We start from the raw sequence: 13,740 nt of genomic DNA, 5'->3' as shown, positions 1-13,740 counted from the left end.
TATCCCAACTTTACAGTCGGAATCCACCCAGATGCCTGGACTGGCATCCCGATCAGCCTCTCAGCGAGCCGCTGGGAGGTTGAGACGGCCCTTCCGCTCCTCAACAGTCTTCCAGTGAGCACTGGAGGGGGCAGAGGCAGAGCAGAGTCGGTGACTGACAGTCATAGGATCTCTGCTCACTGAGGATCGATAACAGAGTTCACCAGTCTTTGATCACTCAGTTCTCTCTTTAGAAGCGGTGGGGGTGGGGGACAGATCCATGCTACATTCTTTTAGATGAGTATAATTTGTATTTTTATTTTTTTTTCAGAAACCCAAAGGGCTTGTTTACACTTGCTTCAAAATGTGGCATTGGACACACCTTTTATAAAGCACTCTGAATGCCAATCATAGTCCCTGTCACAAAAAAACATGGTTAGCTTACAGTCCTGTTCACACGTTATGTTTGGTTTGCTTTGCTTCAAAAATTTTACCCCATGTCGCTTTTATGGTGGTTCAAAGTGTATTTAAAGCCTCCATAGAAGTCTATATAACAAGGCTCGCTTACAGCATCTGTAGCTTTTGAGAGGCTTTTATTCAGCTTTGGCTTTGCTTTGTTTTAGAGGTATTGCATATCCTAGTATGCATTGGGAGACCAACAAGAGAACCAGAAACAAATCGGCAGTCACTTCCGGTTCATGTGTATATATTCTGGAAGTGTCTGCTGCAGATGTCACATTTGGTGTGCAGTGTGGAGCAGCAGGAAGGTGAGCGGGGTCCGGACTGGAGCGAATGATCTAGCAGATGGCACACATGGGAATGCTATAGCAGAAGGTGAGCAAGGACCGGAGAGAGAGGACTGAGCGATGAAGATTAAGCAAAGCTATCACTACCGAGTGGGGGATTGGCAGAGCTGTGGGTTTCTACAGACTGGGGGATCGGCAGAGCTGGGGGTACTACCGAGCGGAGAATTAGCAAAGCTGAGGGTCAATACTGAGTGGGGAATCGGCAGAGTTGGGGGTTACTACTGAGTGGGGAATCGGCAGAGTTGGGGGTTACTACTGAGTGGGGAATCGGCAGAGCTGGGGGTTACTACTGAGCGGGGAATCGGCAGAGCTGGGGGTTACTACTGAGTGGGGAATCGGCAGAGCTGGGGGTTACTACTGAGTGGGCAATCGGCAGAGCTGGGGGTTACTACTGAGCGGGGAATCGGCAGAGCTGGGGGTTACTACTGAGCGGGGAATCGGCAGAGCTGGGGGTTACTACTGAGTGGGCAATCGGCAGAGCTGGGGGTTACTACTGAGCGGGGAATTGGCAGAGCTGGGGGTTACTACTGAGCGGGGAATCGGCAGAGCTGGGGGTACTAACAAGGTGAGGATCTGCTTAACGAGAATACCAATGAGCTGGGGATCTGCTGAGGGGGGTACTACTGAGCTGGGGTTCTACTGGGCCTATTTAAAACAAATCAGAAATCAACATGCACACTACAGATTGAACAATGTTCTTTTTTTTTCAGGTGCCGATATGATACCAATATTTCAGCCATCTCTCCTGCTGATAGCTGCTATTATTTGCTGATATTTTGGACATTTAATAAATCATTTTTTACACTGTTCTTTAAAAAAAAAAAAAAAAAAATATTACGGTTAGTGCTGTCAAAAGGAATGTAAACATCCCTTGTGACAGTAAAAGGCAGGTACTCCCTCTTCTTTTTTTTTTTTTTTTTTTTTTTTTTTTTTTATGAAGAGATCGGACGTCTATAAGACCTCAAACCCCTCCACTGCACTTGAAATTATTCAGAACATCAAGATCGGTGTTTTTGAATACTGCCCGAGCAACCAGCCGGGATGTCTGCCGGCTGGCCGAAGACCCGAACAAAAGGTTTGTTCGGGTCTTGGATCTAGTTAACAGGAAGCAATGCCATGACATCACTTCCCAGATTACTGCCATCTTAAAAGGAGCTAGTTTTAAAAATTAAAGTATTCAAAAATGCCGATCTTGACGTTCTAAATACTTTCAAGTGCAGTGGAGGGGTTTGGGGTCTTGTAGACCTCCGATCTCTTCATAAAAAAAAAAAACTCTCAGTGCTGCCTCTCAGGGCCTACCAGTGCTGCCTCTCAGGGCCCACCAGTGCCACCCTATCTGTGCCCATCAGTGCAGCCTCATTAGCGTACATCAATGAAGGAGAAAAATTACCTGTTTGCAAAATCTTATAACAAAAAATAAAACAGTTTTGTATTTATTTATTTTTATTCGGTCTTTAAAAAAAAATTAACAAAAAATTAAAACCACAGAGGTGATCAAATACTGATAAGGATTGACCCCTGACACAACCTCAGGGCTTAACCCATTCTGCCGTTTGACCCAAATCATGAAAGCATGCAGAGAGCTGAGGAACAAACTGCTCGCTACCTTCTGTGTCCAGCCGTAGAGAGCAAGGCCAAACCCATTTATTGGCTTTTTAAACATAACATGACATCATTCACATGAACACATTTGATTGGCTTAGTCCATATATAGTCCCTTATGACGTCTGTTCTTGGCATACTGCACACGTTTCAAAAGTCTTTGGGGGCCATCTTTGTTTCTTCGGTGGAGGGGACTTTGGAGTGAAGAAGGAGGAGGGATGACAGCTGTTTAGGAGGGGTTTGAAGACATCTGTTTTCACTCCTAATTTCCTGGGCCGAGACTTAACTCTATAATGTCTTTTAAGGAAACTAACAGCATTGTAACATATACCCATACATATGTATACTTATCTTTAATAGATAAAGACAATATAAGAATATAAAAGAAATAGAAAAATATAAGAAAAGAAAAACAACATTTCAGTGGTTCTAATCATAACCCAAAATATTCATTTTAGTAATTCCATCACAATACCACCAACAGAAAGCTCTATTTGTGGGGGGAAAAAATATAAAAATGTCATTTGAGTACAGAGTTGTATGACTGCGCAATTGTCGTTCAAAGAGTGAGAGCGCTGAAAGCTGAAAATTGGTCTGGGCAGGAGGGGGGTTAAGTGCCCAGTAAGCAAGTGGTTAACCACTCAAGGACCAAGTCTATATTTCAAACTTGTTGTTTAAAATAGTTTTTTTTTTGCTAGAAAATTACTTGGAACCTCCAAACATTATATATTTTTTTCAGACACGCCAGAGAATAAAATGCTGGTCGTTTCAATAGCTTATGTCACACCATATTTAGCAGCAGTCCCTTTTTTTTTTTTTTTGTATTATATTGTGAAAGATTAACGTTATGCTTGCTGAGTAAATTGATACCCAACATGTCATGTTTCTAAATTGCTCGTGAAATGGCGATAAACTTTTACCCTTAAAAATCTCCATAGGAGGCGTTTAAGAATGTCTACAGGTTATCAGTTTTGAGTTACAGGGAAGGTCTTTGACTAGAATTATTGCTCTCGCTCTAACGATCGTGGGGATGCCTCACATGTGGGTTGAACATCGGACAGGGCGCTATACTTTTTTTTTTTTTTTTTTTTATTTTTTTATTTCTTTTTATTACATTTTTTTTTCCTGTCCTTTTAAAAAAAAAAAAAAAATTTGGGTCACTTCTTATTCCTATTACAAATCCCCTGTAATAGAAAAAAAAGCATGACACGACTTCTTCAATGGAAGACCTGGGGTCAAAAAGACCTCAGATCTCACATTTACACTTAAAAGCAATAAAATAAAAAAATGACTTCCCCCCCCCCCCCCCCCCCAGAAAAGATTTTCCCTTTTAAGACCATTGGGCGGAAGTGGCGGTTGATGTCGCTTCCATCATCCAATGTTATGGAGCCGAGTGGGAGTCATCTTTCCCTCACGCGCCTCAATGCTACTGAGGGGAAAGAATCGGATCGTCTTCACCGCTACCGGCGGCTCCGGTAAGCAGCGGAGACGACTGAAGCGTAGCGGGAAGGGGGGTACCTCTCCCGCCACCGATAAAAGTGATCTTGTGGCGAATCCCCTGCGGAGACCACTTTTATCTGAAAGAAGACTGCCCACCGTTTCAAATAAGCTGGCATAACCCCAGTATATCTGCTGCCATAACCCTGGTATTCTACGTCAAAGTACTGACGTATAACGACCGCCCCTAAGTGGTTAATGTGTGTTGAAGCAAGTGTAAATGAGCCCTAACTTCTCTTTCAGATGTCCAATGTTTCGGTTTGACACAGCCCACCTTTCTCCACTCTGCCCCACCGAAACTTTGTACACTGCTTCTTTGAATAGTACACCTGAATCCTTTGAGTGCCTCTTGTCTTTTTAACCACTTGCCGACCACGAATGATGGCTACAGCTCAGCCGGCTAGTTCTGGGAGGCCGTCATATGACGGCCTCCTGTGATCACGAGCGGCGTGCTGTGTGATTAGTGTCCGGAGGACACTGCTGATCACAGATTGAGGTAAAGAGCTCTTTTCAGCGTGATCAGCAGTGTCCAATCACCGCTGCTCTTGGATGCAAATAGAAGCTCATTATCGGCACTTCTTTTCTTATTATAGGCTTACCTGTAGCAAAAAGTGGATTGTAAGGGTTTACAACCACTTTAAGGGGCGTGGTTAATTGGTTACAGGTGCTTCAGGTCCTATATAACTTTCTGTAGAACTAATTTCTGAGCTTGCTCATCCTTGAGCTTGCCAGCTTTTTGCTTGCTGGAACTTAGACCAAGTGGAACTGGACTAAGTGATAAGTTAAAAACTAGATTTAAAAACAGGGGTCATCAAACCTGTAAGTAACATCTGAAATTTCCTGTTAGTAATATTATTACTGTAACTGGGAAAATGTGTGCTAGCAGGATTGAAGGTTTTGTGCAGTGCACCGCATGTATACAACAATGGTGCAATCGCTAGTAGGGTTAATGGGGAGGGTGGAGGGGGTAAGCCAGGATTATCAGGTAGGAAGATGGGTTAATGTAGTTGGAGGGAGTGGTAGGCGCTCGCAGAAAAGGAAGACCAGCCCAGGGTTCGGCATGTGGTGGACAGGGTTGATAAATTACTGGGAGGGGCTGGGCATGACCCAGCTGTCTTGGTCCACGTTGGAACCAATGACAGAATATATGGAAGGTGGAGGCTCCTTAAGAACCAATTTAAAGAACTAGCTGCAAGTTGATAGGAAGGACCTCCAAGGTGATATTCTCTGAAATATTGCCTGTGCCATGCGCATTACAGGAAAGGCAGGGGGAGATTAAAGCGGTGGTTCCCCCTTAAAACAAATGTCTAACAATACATTTGGAAGACTGCTTACACTGTGGGTAGGCTGGCTTTTTTTTTTTTTTTTTTTTTTTTGTACATACCTCGATATCGCCGTTTCATCCCTCGACTTCCGGGTATGAGTCTTGTGGCGGTGGGCGTTCCTAGTTGATTGACGTTCCTCCGACCGACGCATACTTGACGTCATGACTTTCCGAAAGAAGCCGAACGTCGCTGTGCAGGCGCCGTATAGAGCCGACTCTATACGGCGCCTGCGCAATGATGTTCGGCTTCTGTCGGAAAGTCGTGACGCGCAGTATTCCCCGGTCGGAGGAACTTCAATCAACTAGGTCCAGCAAGACTCATACCCGGAAGCCGAGGGATGAAACGGCGATATGCGATATGATCGAGGTATGTACGAAAAAAAAAAAAAAGCCAGCCTACCCGCAGTGTAGGCAGTCTTCCGAATGTATTGTTAGAAATTTGTTTTAGGGGGAACCACCCCTTTAAAGAGCCGAATGCATGGCTAAAGACCTGTTGTAAGAAGGAGGGATTTGGGTTTTTAGAGCACTGGGCATTTGGGTGCAAGCTATAGGCTAAATCTGGTTTGCACCTAAATTGAAAGGGGTCTACTGTGCTGGAGGAGTATTTAAACTAGGATTGTGGGGGAGGGTGAATTAGATTATAATAGGGCAGACAGGGGTCAGCCCCTATAGGTGGATGGCATGGGTAAAGATGGGTGGAGGGCTATGGCAGATGATATTAAGGTTCCTATGTTACAAACAACCATTGGAAATGGTACTATTTGTACTAAAATAGAAATTATGCAACATACGTTTGCAAAATGTAATAAAGAATTGAAGGGGTTTTCCACCCATTTTTTAAGTTTATTAAAAGTCAGCAGCTACAAAAAGTGTAGCTGCTGGCTTTTAATAAACTGACACTTACCTGCTCCAGCGTTCCAGCGATACGCCGACCGGGGGTCTGCTCCTCTCCCCCCCTCCCCGGCCGGTGTCTTCATTGTCACTGTGGGCACCCGGCCGTGACAGCTTTCAGCTTCACGGCTGGGCACCCACTGCGCATGCGCGAGCGGCACTGCGCATGCGTGCGCGGTGCAGCTCTGGCGCTGTTCGATTGGACAGGCGATCGCCTGGGACCTGTCGCGTGTCCAAGGCGATCGCCTACAGGGAGGGGCTGCCAAAAGGCGATATGACGTATCGCCTTTGCAGCCCCTCGGCGGAAGGAGGAAGTGGGACAGGAAGTCCCCTTCTCCTGAAGCCCCCCCCCCCCCAAAAAGAAATTACATGGCAAATGTGGCATGTAAGGGGGAGAGGAGTGGGTTAAGAGGAAGTTCCATTTTTGGGTGGAACTCCTCTTTAAAGTGTTTGTTCACCAATGTCAGAAGTCTGCCAAGCAAAAATAGGTGAGTTGGAAGCATGAGGAAAATTATGATCTAATTGGTATTGCTAAATCTTGGCTTCATTCTTCTTATAACTGGGCTATTAATATTCCTGGCTATGCTCTTTAGGGTAACGGAGGGTAACGTTAGGGTAAAGCAGAGGGGTGATGAGGACCTAGTTGATGGAGAGTGTGATGAGTCTGGAGCATTATGGGTGGAACTGTGCATGGGTGTGCGTATTATGAAGGTTATCATTGGAGTGTGTTATAGACCTCTCGGTGTTAATGAGGAAGTGGCAACTCGGCTCCATGCACAGATGGGAAGGGCTGGGACGGTGATAATAATGGGGGATTTTAACTACCTGGAAATTGACTGGAGTAATGGCACTGCTGGGCAAAAATGTATGAACCTATTACAAGACAATTTTATGGTCCAGCTTATTAAGACCCCGACTAGAAATATTGCTCTGCTGGACCTCATAATCTCAAATCATGCCAAGCTTATTACCAATATTCATATAAAAGAACATCTGGGTAGCAGTGACCATAACATGATTTAATTTAATGTTAGCTGTAAGAAACAAACACATACGGGAAGGATAAAAAAAAAAAAATACTTTAAGAGCAAATTTTCAAAGGATGAGGGCTGCTCTCCAGGACTGGGAGGAAATATTGCCATTGATGGACACAGAACAGAAATGGAAATTCTTCAAAAAGACTGTATGCAAACTCACTGCAAAGTATATTCCCATGGGCAAAAGAGGTTTTATTTTTAGCCTATGTTTCTCAGTTAAAATGGCTTTAAGTAATAATAAAAAAAAAAAGAAACTTAAAAAAATATAAAAATGAGGGAACACTATCATCGTTTAAATGCTACAAAGAATATAAGAGAATATGTAAAAAGGAAATCAAGGATGCAAAAATTCAAAAGGAACAACAGATTGCAAAAAATAGTAGGACAAGCCCAAAAAAAATATTCAAATATATTTATAGTCAGGTCAGGTCAGGTCTGAGCATGTAGGCAAATAATCCAGAGTGGGTGACTGGGGAAAAAGAGAAGGCTAATTTATTAAATACTTTCTTCAGCTCTGTGTATACAAAGGAGCATGGGGGAGCTCCTGTCCATAATGGGGGTGGTAGTGACCCAAATCCACAATGGCTAAAAGTAATATTTAGACAGAATACATGTGGATAAAGCACCTGGACCAGATGGTATCCATCCACGGATCCTGAAAGAATTGAGCTCTGTAATTTTAAAGCCATTGTTTCAAATTTTTAGGGACTCGTTAATGACAGGAATAGTACCACTGGATTGGAGTAGGGCCAATGTGGTGCCCATATTTAAAAAGTGAACAAAGTCTTTGCCAAGTAACTATAGACCTGTTGGTTTAACTTCTATAGTTGGGAAGATACTGGAGAGTTTAATAAAAGGCCACATAAACGAGTTATATAATGTAAAAATATTTTACGCAACAGACCGCATGGATTCCTGAAAGACAGAAGTTGTCAAAAGCTGATTTATTTTTATGAGGAGGTAAGTAAAACCTTGGACAGAGGGGTGACTATGGACGTGGTATACTTGGATTTTGCAAAAGCATTTGACACAGTTCCCCACACACGGCTAATGTGTAAGGTAAAATCTACATGCTTGGAAAGATGAATTTGGAGTACAACTGGGGGAATCCATAGTGGAGAAGGATCTGGGGGTTTTGGTAGATCATAAGCTCAATAATGGCATGCAATTAATTCCAAGCTGTAGTTTCCAAAATGAGCAAAGTCCTTTCTTGTATTAGGAGACGTATGGACTCCAATGGTAGAGATATCATCTCCAAACACGGAAAGGTTTCTTCACAGTAAGAGCTGTGAAAATGTGGAATAGACTCCCTTCAGAGGTGGTTCTGGCAAGCTCAGTAGATTGCTTCAAAAAAAGGCCTGGATTATTTCCTAAATGTACATAATATAACTGGGTAATAACATTTTATAGGTAAAGTTGATTCAGGGAAAATCCGATTGCCTCTCGAGGGAACAGGAAGGATTTTTTCCCCTGCTGTAGCAAATTGGATCATGCATTGCTAGGGTTTTTTGCCTTCCTCTTGATCAACTTTGGGTGAAGGATTGTGTATATGGGATTTTTTTTTGGGTTGAACTAGCTGGACTTTTGTCCTTTTTCAACCTCTCTAACTATGTAGCTACTTTCTGGAGGGACTTGCCAACAAACAGGACAAAGAAGATATAGTTTTATGTTTCTTAAACTGTAATGAGTCTTCTGACGCCTCCAAACGGCCCCCTATTAGCGAGAGAGAATCATGTGGTCCAAGACTCCATAAGTAAATGGCCTCCATCCCAAAGTCGAACAGAAAGAGAGAAAGTTTGGTCGGCAGGACTTTGAATGAGGCCAATCACTATGTAGAGTAAACGTGTGGGATATAAAACACAGTGGCCTGGATTCAAGAAGCAATTGCGCCTGTGTAACCATAAGTTACACAGCCCAATTGCTTACTTGCCCCGGCGTAACGAATGCTCCTGATTCAGGAACCTCGTTACGCCGACTGCAGCCTAAGATATGCGCGGCATAAGGCTCTTATGCCCGCATATCTTAGGCTGCATTCTTGCGATGGCCGCTAGGTGGCGTTCCCGTTGTGCTCAGTGTATAGAATGCAAATTGCATACTAATGCCGATTCACAACATTGCGCGAGCCCTGCGTACGCAATTTACGTCGTTTCCGTACGGCGGTTTTCGCGTAAGGCTGCCCCTGCTATTAGCAGGGGCAGCCAATGTTGCGTATACCCGTCGTTCCCGCGTTGCGAAATTTGTAATTTACGTAGTTTGCGTAAGTGAATCGTGAATGGCGCTGGACGCCATTCACGTTCACTTTGAAGCAAATGAAGTCCTTGTGACGTCATTTGCCGCATTGCACGTCGGGGAAAGATTCCCGACAGAGCATGCGCCTAATTTAAATGATTCCCGCCCCCTACGGGATCATTTAAATTGCGCGCGCTTACGCCAGGCATTTTGCCGGCGCGCCCACGCAATTTACGTAGCTACCGCTCCGTGAATCAAGGGCAGCGCAGTAAATTTGCGGGGGCGCAGGGAAAAAACGTTGCCCTGCGCCTCCGTAAAAAATGTGCAAATCTACTTGAATCCGGGCCAGTATTGCTTATTTGGGTTCTGACAAAAAAAAAGGGGGAGGGAGGTTTTGGGGACTTTAAATGAGAGATGTATACAAAAAAAAGCAGTCTTGGCAAAGAACATTTTATTATACCTTGTGAGATCATGTACAGCATACTGAGTAACAGAGAAATGCATACATAAAATCGCATAAACGCAGGGCATGCTAAAAACCACATATTCATATTGATGCCATGGTATTTGGCATATCATGGGGTAAAGACAAGTCCCGCACAGCATGGGCCACTGGAAGGTCTGGATTGTGTTTGAAAATCTATATATACAATATATGATGTGAGCCCAAGTGCGTCACCGCGTTTCGACATTAAGCTTCGTCAGGACACAGGGATTCATTAGTTGCAAGAACAAGGAAAACGGGTCTCACTATCTTGCAGAAGAGTCAGTCTTGGTCAACATGTAGTTAAAGAAGAAATGTTGTCCAATAAAGGAAAAAAGAGTTGGCTCATAAGGAGAGAGCAATTCTCATAACAGATGATTTTATGTTTTTTATATCGTTTTACTCTAGATTTTCCAACACTATCCAGCCCTTCTAGTGGCCCATGATGTGCAGGACTTGTCTTTACCCCATGATATGCCAAATACCATGGCATCAATATGTATATGTTTTTTTTAGCATGCCCTGCGTTTATGCGATTTTGTGTATGCATTTCTCTGTTAGGGTTCAGCCAGATTGGGGCATTCGGGAAAACCTCAGAGTGTTTGCATTTTTCAATAGCTAGTCCCGCTCGCCAAGACCGCAAGGTGGTAAGCATGGAGGGGGGGTCAGGGAATAAGGGGCACAAGGGCCCCTGTAGATTAGAAATTGGAGGGCTTCTATTGAACCAACCACCGTAGCCTCCAGCACAGTGGATGAGTTTGTTCTGTCAGGGAGTAACCACCAGGCCGCAGTCACCAGCTGTGCAGCCAGGAAGTATTTGTAACAGTCCGGGAATGCCATGCCACCCTGCGTCCTCGGCCTCATCAATGTAGACAGTCTGTATCTGGGCGGTGAGGGACCCCATAGAAAGGAGGAGAAAATATGGTTAAGTTTTTTAAAGAAGGACTTCGGCACCCATTGTGGGGAATGGCGGAAGAGGTAGATGAATTTGGGAATGATTTTCATTTTAAGGAGGTTGACTCGCCCCCAGACTGACAAGGGCAAGTTACTCCAGGACTTGAAAACGATTAAAATGCTTTTAGTGGTGAGCTGTTCAATATTTTCGCACCCATGTACTATTTTTAGCATGTGAATTGAATGTTTTCATGGGAAAATTAGTGTGTTAAAAACAAAAATATTTGAAGAAAAGAATTGTCTCCATTGTAGAACTTGCAGAGAGAGAACGTAGCCCAGTGTTATATGATCTAGCTGCAAAGTCTTGTGACTTTTAAAACAATCTTAATCTTGATACTTCCTGACTCCCAGTTCTGTATTTACCCAAATGTCTACAGAGGTGGCCTGAGCGAGGGGAAAATAGAATGTAATGTTCCACCTACGGCCTTGGCACAGAATACGAGTGCCAGATGGTGAACATGGCATGGTTTTGAAAAGTGCTTGGATATACAGAGAAGAATTTGTTTTAGGTTTGCAGTCTGGTGATCTTGCATAAAAGGTTTTCATAAAGTGCATAATAAAAGATAAACCTGGAATAATAAACATAAGACATGAGATAAAAGCTACCAAATTTTCAATTTTTCAGCCACATTGGGTTGCATTGTCATGTGTCTGGTAGGAAAGTGAGGGGTGCAGGTTTATTGTTTGAAAGCCGGATTCCCCCACACACCATTTTATTATTTCCAGTAGCTTCTTTCTGCCTGTGCTGTAACTTCTCTCCATTCACATAACCGCAAATGCTTTTACTGAATTGAGCATTTGTGTGTATGGCAATGCTGCATGTTGCAGGTGATGGGTCCCTCGGGCAATTTGATGTGGCCCTTGCCCGGGGTTTTTTTTTTTTCAGCCGAACGTGGTGGAACTTCAGGTTCCACCACCTCCAGCTCCTGCCCTCTGCTCCCTGTTTATATGTAGCCAGATTCAGAGAGAGTTACGTCGGCGTATCCGTAGACACGCCGACGTAACTCTGAATCTGCGCCGTCGTAAATTTAAGCTTATTCTGGAAACCATATACGCTTAAATTGGGCTAAGATACGAGCGGCGTAAGTCTCCTACGCCGTCGTATATTAATTAGAGTGCAATATTTAGGCTGGTCGCTAGGTGGCGCTTCCGTTGAGTTCGGCGTAGAATATGTAAATGCCTAGATACGCCGATTCACGAACGTACATGCGCCCTTCGCAGTAAAGATATGCCGTTTACGTAAGGTATTTTCCGGCGTAAAGTTATTCCAACAAATAGCTGGATTAGTCAATGTTGCGTATGGCCGTCGTTCCTGCGTCGAAATTTTTAATTTTTACGTTGTTTGCGTAAGTCGTCCATGAATGGGGCTGGACGTAATTTACGTTCACGTCAAAACCAATACGTCCTTGCGGCGTACTTTGGAGCAATGCACACTGGGATATGTACACGGACGGCGCATGCGCCGTTCGTAAAAAAACGTCAATCACGTTGGGTCACCAAACATTAACATAAAACATCCTCATTTGAATTAGGCGCGCTTATGCCGGCCCCATTTACGCTACGCCGCCGTAAGTTAGGAGGCAAGTGCTTTGTGAATACAGTACTTGCCTCTCTGACTTAAGGCGGCGTAGTGTAAATACGATACGCTACGCTGCCTTAAAGATATGCGCCCCTACCTGAATCTAGCTAATGGTATTTGTTTATTGTCTATTAACCACTTAAGCCCTGGACCATTACGCTGGTCAAAAACTGGGCCACTCTTTGTGATTCGGCACTTTGTCGCTTTAACTGACAATTGCGCACGTGCAACGTGGCTCCCAATAAAATTTACGTATTTTTTTTCTTTTTTTTCACAAATAGACCTTTCTTTTGGTGGTATTTGATCACCTCTGCAGTTATTTTTTGCGCTATAAACAAAAATAGAGCGACAATTTTTAAAAAAAAAATCGATATTTTTAACTTTTTGCTATAATATCCCCAAAAAATATATATTAAAAAAACATTATTTTTTCCTCAGTTTAAGCCGATACGTATTCTTCATATTTTTGGTAAAAAAAATCGCAATAAGCGTTTATTGATCGGTTTGCGCAAAAGTTATAGCGTCTACAAAATAGGAGATAGTTTTATGGCATTTGTATTAATCATTTTTTACTAGTAATGGCGGCGATCAGCGATTTTTATCGTGACTGGGACATTATGGCGGACATATCGGACATTTTTGGGACCATTGTCATTTTTACAGCGATCAGTGCTATAAAAATGCACTGATACTGTGAAAATTACACTGGCAGTGTTCCCTAGGAAGTGATTCTTACTGTTAGGGGGCGTGGCTACACATGACACGTCACTGATGACCGTTCCCGATCACGGGGAACAGCCATTAGTGACTCTAGGCAGAATAGGGGAATGCCCGCTGGGTGGCAAATTTAAAGGGACATACCTGTACACCAATCTGCCTGCCCTTGCCATTCTGTCGACTGCTGCATGCAGATGTACGTCGGCAAGCGGTTAAGGGGTCTCTGACCTTACACGATAGCAGCAGCCTCAATTTGATATTGTTACACATATTGCACAATATTATTATTATTAGTTAGTGGGACACACAAAACCATAGCAGGGGTACTCTATTTTACTAGGTAAGATACAAGGTAGCTCGGGGGGGGACTGTGGAGGGAGATGTGTGCAAAGGTGGGGGATGGGGGAGAGTGGTGCAGAGGGTCAGAGCCTAGGAGGGGTGGAATTGAGATGTGGACAGCCTGCAAAAGAGAGCTGAAAAGTGCACACTGCATAGCACACCCCTAAACCTTGCACTCTGTAGGGCACTACTCAATGCTGCACTCCATACAAAGTGCACCCCTGAACTTTTCACTCTGTACATAGCACACCCCAGAACCCTGCACCCAGTATGTAGCACACCCCTGAACTCTACACTCTACA

General features: G+C 43.8%; 1 protein-coding gene across 4 annotated transcripts in view; it reads left to right on the top strand.

The window, feature by feature from the left end:
* The window catches only part of MPZL2 (myelin protein zero like 2), a 32,208-nt gene that overhangs the window by 7,247 nt on the left and 11,221 nt on the right, over positions 1–13,740 (top strand). The window lies entirely within an intron of this gene.

This window comes from Rana temporaria, chromosome 10 (genome assembly GCF_905171775.1).
Source record: "Rana temporaria chromosome 10, aRanTem1.1, whole genome shotgun sequence".
NCBI lineage: Eukaryota > Metazoa > Chordata > Amphibia > Anura > Ranidae > Rana > Rana temporaria.
The sequence above is the reverse complement of the archived record's forward strand: the minus strand, read 5'-3'. Positions and strand labels throughout refer to the sequence as shown.